This window comes from Ictidomys tridecemlineatus, chromosome 16 (assembly GCF_052094955.1).
Source record: "Ictidomys tridecemlineatus isolate mIctTri1 chromosome 16, mIctTri1.hap1, whole genome shotgun sequence".
In the NCBI taxonomy this organism is placed as follows: Eukaryota; Metazoa; Chordata; class Mammalia; order Rodentia; family Sciuridae; genus Ictidomys; species Ictidomys tridecemlineatus.
Genome location: NC_135492.1, coordinates 30,645,778 through 30,658,146, shown reverse-complemented (window position 1 = coordinate 30,658,146; position 12,369 = coordinate 30,645,778). Strand labels below are relative to the sequence as shown.

The following is a 12,369-nucleotide window of genomic DNA, read 5'->3' as shown; positions in this document are numbered from 1 at the left end:
GAGAACGAGGAGGAAGAGATGGAAAAAAAGGAGGTGGAAAAGGAGAAGTAGGAGGAAAAGGAGGAGGAGAAGGAGAGTGAGGAGAAGGAGTGAAAGAGGTAGGAAGAAAAGGAAGGGGAGGAGGGGGAGGAGAAGGGGAGGAGGAGAGATGATGATGAGGAGGAGAAGGAGAAGGTGGAGGGAGAAGAGACGGAGGAGGAGGAGAGAGAGGAGAAGAGAAGAAGATAAAGGACAAAAAAAGAGGAGATGGAGGAGAAAGAGGAGAAGTAGTGGGAGAAGGAGAGAAGGAAGAGGACGAAGAGGAGAAGGGGGAGGAGGAGAAGGAGGAGGAGGAGGAGGAGGAGATGGAGTAGAGATGATGATGTTGAATATGATGAGGAGAAGAAGAGAAGGAGGAATTGGAGGAGATAGGGAGAAGAAGGAGGAGGGGATGGACAAGGAGGAGGAGGAAGAGGAGAAGAAGGAGAAGGAGGATCAGAAAATGAGGAGGTGGAGGAAGAGGAGAGAGATGATGAGGAGGAGAAGATGGAGGAGGAGAAGGTTGAGGAGGAGGATAACAAGGAAAAGGAAGAGGAGAAGTAGAAGCAGGAGGAGTAGGAGAAGAAGGAGCAGGAGGAGATGGAGGAGTAGGAAGAGGTGAGATATTTGGAGGAGGAGGTGAATGAGCAGCAGGAGGAGGAGATGATGTAGGAGGAGGAGGAGGAGGAGAAGGAGGATCAGGAGATGGAGGAGGTGGAGGAAGAGGAAAGAGATGATAATGATAAGGAGATGGAGGAGGAGAAGTTGAGGAGGAGGATAACAAGGAAAAGGAAGAGGAGAAGTAGGAGCAGGAGGAGTAGGAGGAGAAGGAGCAGGAGGAGATGGAGGAGGAGGAAAGAGATGATAATGATAAGGAGATGGAGGAGGAGAAGTTGAGGAGGAGGATAACAAGGAAAAGGAAGAGGAGAAGTAGAAGCAGGAGGAGTAGGAGGAGAAGGAGCAGGAGGAGATGGAGGAGGAGGAAGAGGTGAGATATTCGGAGGAGGAAGTGAAGGAGCAGCAGGAGAAGGAGATGATGTAGGAGGAGGAGGAGGAGGAGGAGGAGATGGAGGAGGAGAAGGGGGAGATGGAGAAGGAGGAGGAGGAGAAAGGAGGAGGAGGAGAGATGAAGATGATGATGAGGAGAAGAATGAGGAGAGGGCAGAGGGGGAGGAGAAGGAGGAGGAGGAGGCGGAGGTAGAGAAGGAAGAAAAAAAGATGGAGGAGGAGGAGGAGATTGAGGCATATTAGCATGGCATGTTTGTTACAATCAATGAAGCATTACTAAATTTTGTCCATGAGTCACTCAGATTTCCTGAGTTCCACTGGTGTAGGATTCTGCTTAAAGACCATCCACCTCCATGAAGGTAGCATGTCCCCTTTGGCTCTTCATCATGACAGTGCCTAGACTTCCTCATCTTTGATGACCTTGATAGCTTTTAGGAGCACTGGTCAGTTATGCTATAGGATCTCCCTCTACTGGAATTTGTCTAAAGTTTTTCTAATTATCATCCTGGGGTCACTGGTTTCTGGTAGAAGATGACAAAAATTAAAGAGAAATTTGTATCACACCATGGCAAGGGCACATGTCAACATGACCTGTCACTATTGACCTTGACCTTGATCAGCTGGACAAAAAAGGGTTTGTAAATTTTCTCCACTTTAAAGTTACCAGCATCAAATTTTTTTTGGGGGGGGTACTGAAGATTAAACTCAGTGCATTCAACCACTGAGCCCCATTCCCAGGCCTATTTTGTATTTTAAGACAGGACCTCACTGAGTTGCTTAGCACCTCACTTTTGCTTGTAATATCCAAGCCTCATCCTTCCAAGTCAGTGGGATTACAGCAGAGCACCAGCAGGTGTTTTTTTTTTGTTTGTTTGTTTGTTTCTTTCTTTCTTTATTTTTATAATTTTATTTATCTATTTGTTTCTTTTTTGTGCTTAGTGATTTGAACCTTCATGCCAGGAGAGCTCTAAGTCATATTCCCAGCCCCCCAGCAGATATTTGAACTAATATTTTTTTTTCTTCACTCTAGTAAAATTGTCTTCATGTTCATTGAAAAATAAAATAAAATGAAACCAAAAGAAATAGAGCTTCTTCTTTTCTTCCTCCTCCTCCTCCTCCTCTTCCTCCTCCTTTTTTGAGACAATGTCTTGCTGAATTGCTTATGGCCTTACTAAGTTACTGAGACTGGCCTCAACTTTGCTATCCTCCAGCCTCAATCTCCCCATCCACTGGGATAACAGGTGTGTGCCACTGTGCCGTGCTTAGTAGCAGAGCATTGGAAAGCTTTCCCTCTGAATATCTGAGAAGAAAGCACTCTCCCCCTGAGAAGTGCATCCCTGCTGGCTTTCTGGACCAGATTATTTCTGAAGCAGTATATGAAGGGATTCAGCAGGAGTGACACTAGGGTGTTGAAGAAAGCCACTCTTTTGTTGAGGGTCATGTGCCCAGTTTGAATGGGCTTCAGGTACATGATTATGAAGCTCCCATAGCTGAGCGAAATCACCAGCGTGTGGGAGGAGCAGGTAGAGAAGACCTTGCTGCGGCCCCCAGATACGGGCAGGTGCAGATCAGTGTGAATGATGCAGCAGTATGACAAAACCATCACAAGCACAGAGCTGACCAGGGTGCATATGGCCACCAGGAAGCTGACCAGCTGCAGAATCCTGGTGTCATCACCCACCGGCTCCAGCAAGGGGGTGCTGTCATAAAAGAAGTGGTTGAGGATGCGGGGACAGCAGAAGTGCAGGAAGAACATCCAGGCACACAGCACCCCAAGGACCAAGACGCTGGTGACCCAACAGGCCAGAACCAGCCAGCTGCACACCCGGGGCTTCATGAGAGTGGGATAATGCAGCAGGAAGCAGATGGCCAGGTACCGGTCACCAGACATAACAGCCTGTAGCAAGGACTCTACTGTGCCCAAGATGAAGTAGAGCCTTGTTTGCATAAAGCACCTGGCACGGGCAATGGTCCTGTGACCAGAGAGGAGGTGGGCCAGCATCTGTGGGGTGACCCTGGACGTGAACCCCACCTCCAGCAGGGAGAAATGGCACAGGAAATAGTACATAGGAGTGTGCAGGCGGCGGTCTGCCAAGGTTAGGGTGATAATGAGCAGGTTGCCCAGGAGTGTTAGCATGTAATGACCAGGAGCACCGTGAAAAAAAGGAGCTGGGGCCCTCGCACATCTGTGACCCCTAAAAGCTCCAAATCCAGCACAGCAGTGAGGATGGGTTCATGAGGTGCCATTGCCCAGGCACCAGGCTGGGAGTGGCTGCTCTCCTAGCCTGGTCCCTGTCCTTGCTCCTGGCCTATCTTTAGTCTCTTGGTCTATGTGGCTTTTTGGAAATGCAGAGACAGTCAGTGCCTATCCTGCTGCTCTGTGGAGACGAGACAAGTGACATTTATTACATTGCTGGTCATGGTGTGGACACCACAGGAAAGCTGGCTTATGTAGCCCACAATGACATCACTTCAGGAAGTAATACTTACATTCATCATGAGACTTAGCACCTGCTTCCTCCAAGAAGACTGCTCTCTGATGAGTAAAAACTGGGTGTGGTGCACACCTGTCATGCCAGGGACTCAGGAGGCTGAGGCAGGAGGTTCACCAGTTCAAAGTCAGCCTCAGCAAAAGCAAGGCAGTAAGCAACTCAGTGAGACCCTGTTTCTAAATAAAATACATAATAGGGTTGGGGATGGGGTTCAGTCGTTGAGTGCTCCTGAATTCAATCCACAGCAACCCCCTGCAAAAAGAAAAAAACAACAACAACCACAAAAATAAGAGAGATATAATGTGGGATACAAACAGGAGACACATATATACTTGAGCACTGTGTAGTAGTCACATTAAAAAAAAAAAAAAAAAAAAAAACAGGAAAGCCAGGGTCTAGAGCAAACTGCTGTCATCCCAGGAGCTTGGGAGGCTGAGGCAGGAGGATCACAAGTTTAAGGCCAGTCTCAGCAACTTAGCGAGACCCTGTCTCATAATAAAAATAAATTCATAAATAAATAAATAAAAATATTCAGAGGTGTAGCTCTGAAGGGCCTGGCTGCCTGCTTCCCGGCCTTGTGGCTGAACATGTGCCTGGAATGGCTCCTGGTGATCAGCCAGGAGGAGGTGCTGTGGCCAGTGAAGGAAGAGGCGGACCACCTCCAGGATAGGTCCAGGACTCTCCCACCCTCGTGGACAGCTTGTGCTTCCCTTACAGACTCTGGGGTGGGTGTACACGTGAACTCACTCCACCCTAAGACCTTTATCTTGATTGGCTCCTGTGCAGTATATAAGCTGTGTGTACTTCCTGAGTAAATGAGATCCTGCTTCGACTCATCTCCCTGGCACGTCTGATTGTCCTCCAGCGAGGGAGGGCTGGGTTCAGGCCACCAGTCGACCTTTACCTTTCTTGGCTTGTCTTGGTTGGGGCGTTCTTTCCCACTTCTCCCGCCAGTCAGGAGGAGATAGGGGACTAAAAACCCCAACATCTAGTGCCCGAACAGGGACACCGAACCTGGACACCAAACCCGGACGCCAAGGAAGAATCGGCGATCCAAGCCAAGGGAGTTTCAAGGTAAGGGTATCCCTGGAAAAGATGGGGCAATCTTATACTAAGTACAACGACCCTGACTGGGAAGCCATTGTTAAGGAGCCTCTTGGGTCACAGCGAGTCAGTCCTCTCGCTGCCCAGGAGGAGAAAGATTTAAAAGCTTCCTCTGACAATGGCCTCCTAGATCTTTTTGATCCCTGGCCTGGTCCTCTGGGTTCCACACCAAGTTCCCCTGTCCCAGAACACATGATAGAGAGATGGGATGGGGAGTGGCCTTCGCCATAATATCACCCCTCCCGCCACGGAAATTCTCCACCCTCTTGTGGAAACCTGGAAAAGCCGGGGAAGCTGCCATCTTGTACGGCTTTCCTGGTAAATGCTTATCCTGGGAGCCATAGACCGGCCTTATGGTATCCCTGGGAGGCCCAAGACTTGAAAGAACTCAAAAAGGCCGTCTCCAAGTATGGACCTAATTCATCCTGGGCCAAAACTCTCCTATCCTATGGGACACAATGAAAGCAGTTTTAAGAGGGAAATTCATCACCTGGAGGTCATTCCTCAAAAAAAGAAAAAAAAAAAAACAACAAATAAATGAACTCACACTTCATCTCAACACCCTAGAAAAGGAAAAGCAAAAAAAACAGCAAATGTAGTAGAACACAAGAATTAATTAAAATCAGAGCAGAAAGCAACGAAATTGAAACAAAAAAAATTGAAAAAATTGATACAACTAAAAGATGGTTATTCAAAAAAATAAATAAGATCAACAGACCCTTAGGCATGCTAAAGAAGAGAAAGAATTCAAATTACTAACATACGGGATGAAAAAGGCAATATCACAACGGACACTACAGAAATACAGAACATAATTAGAAAGTATTTTGAAAAGCTATATTCTAATAAATTAGAACATAGTGAAGATATCAATAAACTTCTTAAGTCATATGATCTGCCCAGACAGAGTCAGGAGGATACACGCAATTAAACAGACCAATTACAAAGGAGGAAATAGAAGAAGCCATCAAAAGACTACCAACTAAAAAAAGCCCAGGAACGGATGGGTATACAGCCGAGTTTTACAAAACCGTCAAAGAAGAATTAATACCAATACTTTTGAAGCTATTTCAAGAAATAGAAAAAGAAGGAGCTCTTCCAAATTCATTCTATGAGGCCAACATCACCCTGATACTGAAACCAGACAAAGACATTTCAAAGAAAGAAAACTACAGACCAATATCTCTAATAAACTTAGATGCAAAAATTCTCAACAAAATCCTGGTGAACCAGATAAAAAAGCATCTCAAAAAAATTGTGCATCATGATCAAGTAGGATTCATCCCCATGATGCAAGGCTGGTTCAATAAATGGAAATCAATTAATGTTATTCACCACATCAATAGACTTAAAGATAAGAACCACATGATCATCTCGATAGATACAGAAAAAGCATTCAACAAAGTAGAGCATTCCTTTATGTTCAAAACACTAGAAAACAGGAACGTACCTCAACATTGTAAAAGCTATCTATGCTAAGCCTCAGGCTAGCATCATCCTGACTGGAGAAAAACAGAAGGCATTCCCTCTAAAATCTGGAACAAGACAGGGATGCCCTTTCTCATCACTTCTATTGAATTTAGTTCTTGAAATACTAGCCAGAGCAATTAGACTGACAAAAGAAATTAAAGGCATAAAAATAGGAAAAGAAGAACTTAAATTATCACTATTTGCAGATAATAGGATCCTATATCTAACAGACGCAAAAGGGTGTAGAAAGAAACAACTAGAGCTTATAAATTAATTCAGCAAAGTGGCAGGATATAAAATCAACACGCGTAAATCAAAGGCATTCCTGTATATCAGCAATAAATCTTCTGAAATGCAAATGAGGAAAACCACTCCATTCACAATATCCTCAAAAAAAGAAAATACATGGGAATCAACCTAACAAAAGAGGTGAAAGATTTATACAATGAAAACTACAGAACCCTAAAGAGAGAAATAGAAGAAGATCTTAGAAGATTGAAAAATATACCCTGTTCATGGATAGGCAGAACTAACATCATCAAGATGGCGATGTTACCAAAATTTCTCTAAAGTTTAATGCAATGCCAATCAAAATTCATATGGCATTTCTTGTAGAAATAGATAAAGAAATCATGAAATTCATATGGAAAAATAAAAGACCCAGAATAGCAAAAGAAACTCTAAGCAGGAAGTGTGAATCAGGTGGTATAGCGATACCAGATTTAAACTATAGTACAGAGCAATAGTAACAAAAACAGCATGGTACTTGTACGAAAACAGGTGGGTGGACCAATGGTACAGAATAGAGGACACAGAGACTAATCCACAAAGTTACAACTATCTTATATTTGATAAAGGGACTAAAGGCTGCAATGGAGGAAGGATAACATCTTCAACAAATGGTGCTGGGAAAACTGGAAATCCATATGCAACAAAATGAAACTGAATCTCTTTCTCTCACCAAGCACAAAAGTTAACTCAAAGTGGATCAAGGAGCTTGATATCAAATCAGAGACTCTGCGTCTGCTAGAAGAAAAAGTTGGCTCCAATCTACATATTGTGCGGTCAGGCTCCAAATTACTTAATAGGACACTCATAGCACAAGAGTTAATAACAAGAATAAACAAATGGGACTTACTTAAACTAAAAAGTTTTTTTCTCAGCAAGAGAAACAATAAGAGAGTAAAATAGGGAGCCTACATTCTGGGAACAAATTTTTACTCCTCACACTTCAGATAGAGCCCTAATATCCAGAGTATACAAAGAACTCAAAAAAGTAAACAATAAGATAACAAATAACCCAATCAACATATGGGCCAAGGACCTGAACAAACACTTCTCAGAGGAGGACATAAAATCAATCAATAAATACATGAAAAAATGCTCATCATCTTTAGCAGTCTGAGAAATGCAAATCAAAACCACCCTAAGATACCATCTCACTCCAGAAAGATTGGCAGACATTATGAAGTCAAACAACAAGTGCTGGCAAAGATGTGGGGAAAAGTGTACACTTGTACATTGCTGGTGGGAATGCATATTGGTGTGGCCAATTTGGAAAGCAGTATAGAGATTCCTTGGAAAGCTGGGAATGGAACCACCATTTGACCCAGCTATTCCCCTTCTTGGACTATTCCCTAAAGACCTTAAAAGAGCGTATTATAGGGATACTGCTACAATGATGTTCATAGCAGCATAATTCACAATAGCTAGACTGTGGAATCAACCCAGATGCCCTTCAATAGATGAATGGATAAAAAAGTGGCATTTATACACAATGGAGTATTACTCTGCATTAAAAAAATGACAAAATCATGGAATTTGCAGAGAAATTGATGGCACTAGAGCAGATTATGCTAAGTGAAGCTAGCCAATTCCTGAAAAAACAAATGCCAAATGTTATCTTTGATATAAAAAGAGCAACTAAGAAGAGAATAGGGAGGAAGAGCATGAGAAGATCACCATTAAACAGCAACAAGAATAGGGAGAGATAGAGAGAGAGAGGAGAGAAATTGCATGGAAATGGAAGGAGACCCTCATGGTTATACGAAATTACATTCAAGAGAAAGTGAGGAAAAAGGGAAATAAACAAGGGATAGAAATGAATTACAGTAGATGGGGTAGAGAGAGAAGATGGGAGGGGAAGGGGAGGGGAGGGGGGATAGTAGAGGATAGGACAGGCAGCAGAATACAACAGACACTAGTATGGCAATATGTAAATCAGTGGATGTGTAACCTATGTGATTCTGCTATCTGTATATGGGGTAAAAAATTGGAGTTCATAACCCACTTAAATCAAAGTGTGACACATGATATGTCAAGAACTATGTAATGTTTTCAACAACCAACAATATATTTTTTAAAGGGAGGGAAGAACAAACTAATTCAAGTTAAAAGGCAAAAATAAACCCAAATGACTGAAAATGGAAATCATATCTGATTAACTAACATCTTTTAGTTCTGATAGGAATCAGCCAATTTTATGAGACTTTCAAATAAGAACTAACACCAACACCTCTCAAATCATTCCATGCAATAGAAGAGAAGGGAACTTTTTCAAACTCATTTCATAAAGCTGGTATCACCCTGATACCAAAACCAGACAAAGACACACCAAGAAAAGCAACCTCAGACCAATAACCCTGATGAACTTAGATGCAAAAATTTTTAATAAAATTCTGGCAAAATGCCTACAAAATCATTTTAAAAATCTAGTGTCCTATGATCAAGAGGGGTTCATCTAAAATATGCAAGTTTGGTTCAATGTAATAGAAATCAGTAAATGTATTACATCACATCAATAGACTTAGAGACAAGAATCATACTTTCTCAATAGATGCAGAAAAAAAAATTTGATAAAGCACAGCAAGCATTGATGTTCAAAATTCTAGAAGAACCAGGGATATAAGGAACATGTATTGTAAAAGCTATATATGCTAAACCCAATGCCAACATCATCCTAAATGGAAAGATTGAAAACATATTCTCTTGAAATACTGGTACAAGATAAGGATGCCTGTTTCAGCACTTCTTATTCAACATCATCTTGAAACTCTAGCCAGAGCAAGGGACAGAAGAAAGAAATTAAAGGAACATGAAGAGAAAAATAAGAACTCAAACTATCCTTATTTGCTGATCACATGATTCTATATTTAGAGAAACCAAAAATCTCCACTAGAAAACTTCTAGAACTCACAAATGAATTTAGCAAAGTAGCGGGATGTAAAATCAACACCTATAATTCAATTGCATTCATATACATCAGTGATGAATTGACTGAAAAAGAAATTAGGAAAACTACCCTATTCACAGTAGCCTCAAAATATATATATTTGGGAATCAATCAAAAGAGATAAAATACTTTAACAAGAAAAACACAGAACTCTAAAGAATAAAATTGAAGAATACCTCAGGAGATGGAAAGATCTTCCTTGATCATAGAGAGGCAGAATTAACATTGTCAAAATGGCCATACTACCACAAGTGCTACACAGATTGAATAGAGTTCCTATTAAAATCCCAGTAACATTTTCCATAGAAATAGAAATAATCAGTCATAACATTCATTTGGAAAACACAAGAGGCCCAGCATAGCCAAACCAATCCTTAGCAAGAAAAATGAAGCAGGAAACATGACAATACCAGACCCTTAAGTTATACTACAGAGCTACAGTATCAAAAACGGCATGGTGTATGAGCACCAAGCAGACAGGTAGACCAATGGTAAGAACAGAAGACACAGAGACGAATCCACAGAAATACAGTGACCTCATACTAGACAAAGGCGCTGAAAACACACATTGGAGAAATGATAACCTCTCACAAAAATGGAGTGGGAAAAACTGGAAATCCACATGTAGCCACATGCAATTAAACCCTTGTCACTCAACCTGCACAAAACCCAACACTAAGTGGATCAAGAACTTAAGAATTAGACCAGAGACCCAGAGACCCCAATCTACCTCATGTTGGCTTAGGAATCAACTTCCTCAATAAAACTCCTAAAGCGCAAAAAGTTCAATCAAGAATAAATAAATGGCATGAAACAAAACTCAAAAGCTTTTTTACAGCAAGGGAAATGATCAAGAATGGGGGGGGAGAGGATTTACAGATTTACAGAATGGGAGAACATCTTTGCCACCCACATCTCAGACAGAGCACTTATCTCCAGGATATAACTCAAAAAACTTAACACCACAAAAACAAATAATCCATCAATGGGCAAAGAAAATGAGCAGACACTTCATAGAGAGAGAAATAACAATGGTCAACAAATATAGAAAGAAATGTTAAATATTTCTTGAGTTTTTTTTTCTAGCAATTAGAGAATTGCAAACTAAAACTATACTGGGATTTCATCTCATGCAGGTCAGAATGGCAATTATAAAGAATACGAGTAACAAGAAGTGTTGGTGAGGATGTGGGGGAAAAGTTACACTCATGCATGACTGTGGGACTGCAAAGTGGTGCAACCACTCTGGAAATCACGGTGGAGATTGCTCAGGAAACTAGGAATGGAACCACCACGTGGATTTAAAATCAGCGTACTATAGTGATGCAGGCACATCAATGTTAACATCAGCTCAACTCACAATTGCTCACTGTGGAACCAACACAGGTGTCCTTCACCAGATGAATGGGTGAAAAATATGTGCTAAATACACACCATGGAATATACCTGAACAAAGAGGAGTGATACGCATTGCCAGTCAGTGGATGGAATGGGGGACTGTCATGCTAATGGGAGTTATTCAAACTCCTCAAACTAAAGAACCAATGCTTTCTCTAGTATGTGGATGCTATTTCACAATAAGTGGTGGGTAAGAAAGAATGGAAGTACATTGGATTTGTCAAAGGGGAATGATGAAAAGGGAGGGGCAATCTGAATATAGAAGACAGTAGAATGAAATGGACTTTACTTTTCTATGTGCACATAAATAAATGACCCCCACAAAAAATTTGTGAAATTCAAAAGATAACTCTTATTTGGTAGTGTTTGATGTCAGTTCTTGGTTTGGTGCCCTGTGTCACAGGCTGACTCATGTACTCTCAAACTTTATACATTCAAGTCCTAACTCTCAGACCTTGATACTGAGGTAACATTGGAAGGCAGAACCCTTACCAATATAGTTATGGTACATTCACACGAGTTCACATGGCTTTGTCCTAAAAAGGTGTGACTCACGTCCTTATAAGATTTGGATTCAGACAATGCTCAGAAGGGAGACCAGAAAAGGATACAACCTCAGGTGGCCATCTGCAAGTCAAGAAGAAAGGACACAGGAGGAAGCAAATCTAAGAAACATTCATCATGGATTTTCAACCTTTTCAGCACTCAGTCTGTGGTATTCTTATCTGATAGCTGTAGCAATCCAGTACACACAGTAATGCTAAATTTGTAAAATGGAGGATGGATTTCTCCTTCCCAGGTGGAGGATATTTAGGAAATTTTTCTGTTGTTTTGGTAAATTTTATGTAAATATAAAAGTTTTCCTAAATAACCATTTTATATTAAATACCTGAATGAATCAAGGTTGGGTGGTGCATAACTGTTATTTCAGCAGCTTGGGAGACTGAGGCAGGAGGATCATAAGTTGGAGGCCAGCCTCAGCAACTTAGTGAGGCCCTAGGCAACTCAGTGAGGCCCTGTCTCTAAATAAAAATGCAAAGGGCTGCGACTGGGGCTCAGAGATTAAGCACCCCTGGGTTTCATACTAATGCCAAAAAAAAAAAACAACAACAACAGAAAACCAACCAACTAACAACTGGAATGAACACCCTGCAGCCAAAATCTCCCCTCCTCACTTTTTTTTTGATTTCAAGTTTCTTTTAATGGATCAAGGATCTGGGAATAAAACCAGAGACCCTGCATCTAATAAAAAAAAGTAGGCCCTAATCTCCAACATGTGGGATGAGGCTCCAATTTAGTTAATGCTATAGTGTCCCTTGAAAATGCTGGTAGGATTTCCCCTTCCTCTACTGTTTTCTCTTTGCTTTCCACTGTACAAAGTCTAATCTGGGACAGAAAAGATTCATTCTTTATAGGACATATTAGGGCACATAGAGGATTGCCTGCAGCCCTCAGTTTGGGCAATGATTTAGCAGATAAAACTACACATGACATACATATTTTCTCTACACTAGAAGGAGCTACAAATTTGCTCCTCTGCGGTGATGCTCATTGGGGGACTCTTTTTGGCTCTGCCCACACGACCTAGCCAATTGGCCTCAAAAGCAGGAGGAATGGGGGAGGTTGAGAGGCTTGTGGGAAGCCGGT

General features: G+C 41.7%; 1 pseudogene; it reads right to left on the bottom strand.

Moving 5' to 3' along the window:
* Window positions 1-2,239: 2,239 nt before the first annotated feature.
* LOC144371286 (olfactory receptor 6E1-like) lies at window positions 2,240-3,273 on the bottom strand (annotated as a pseudogene).
* Window positions 3,274-12,369: the final 9,096 nt, after the last annotated feature.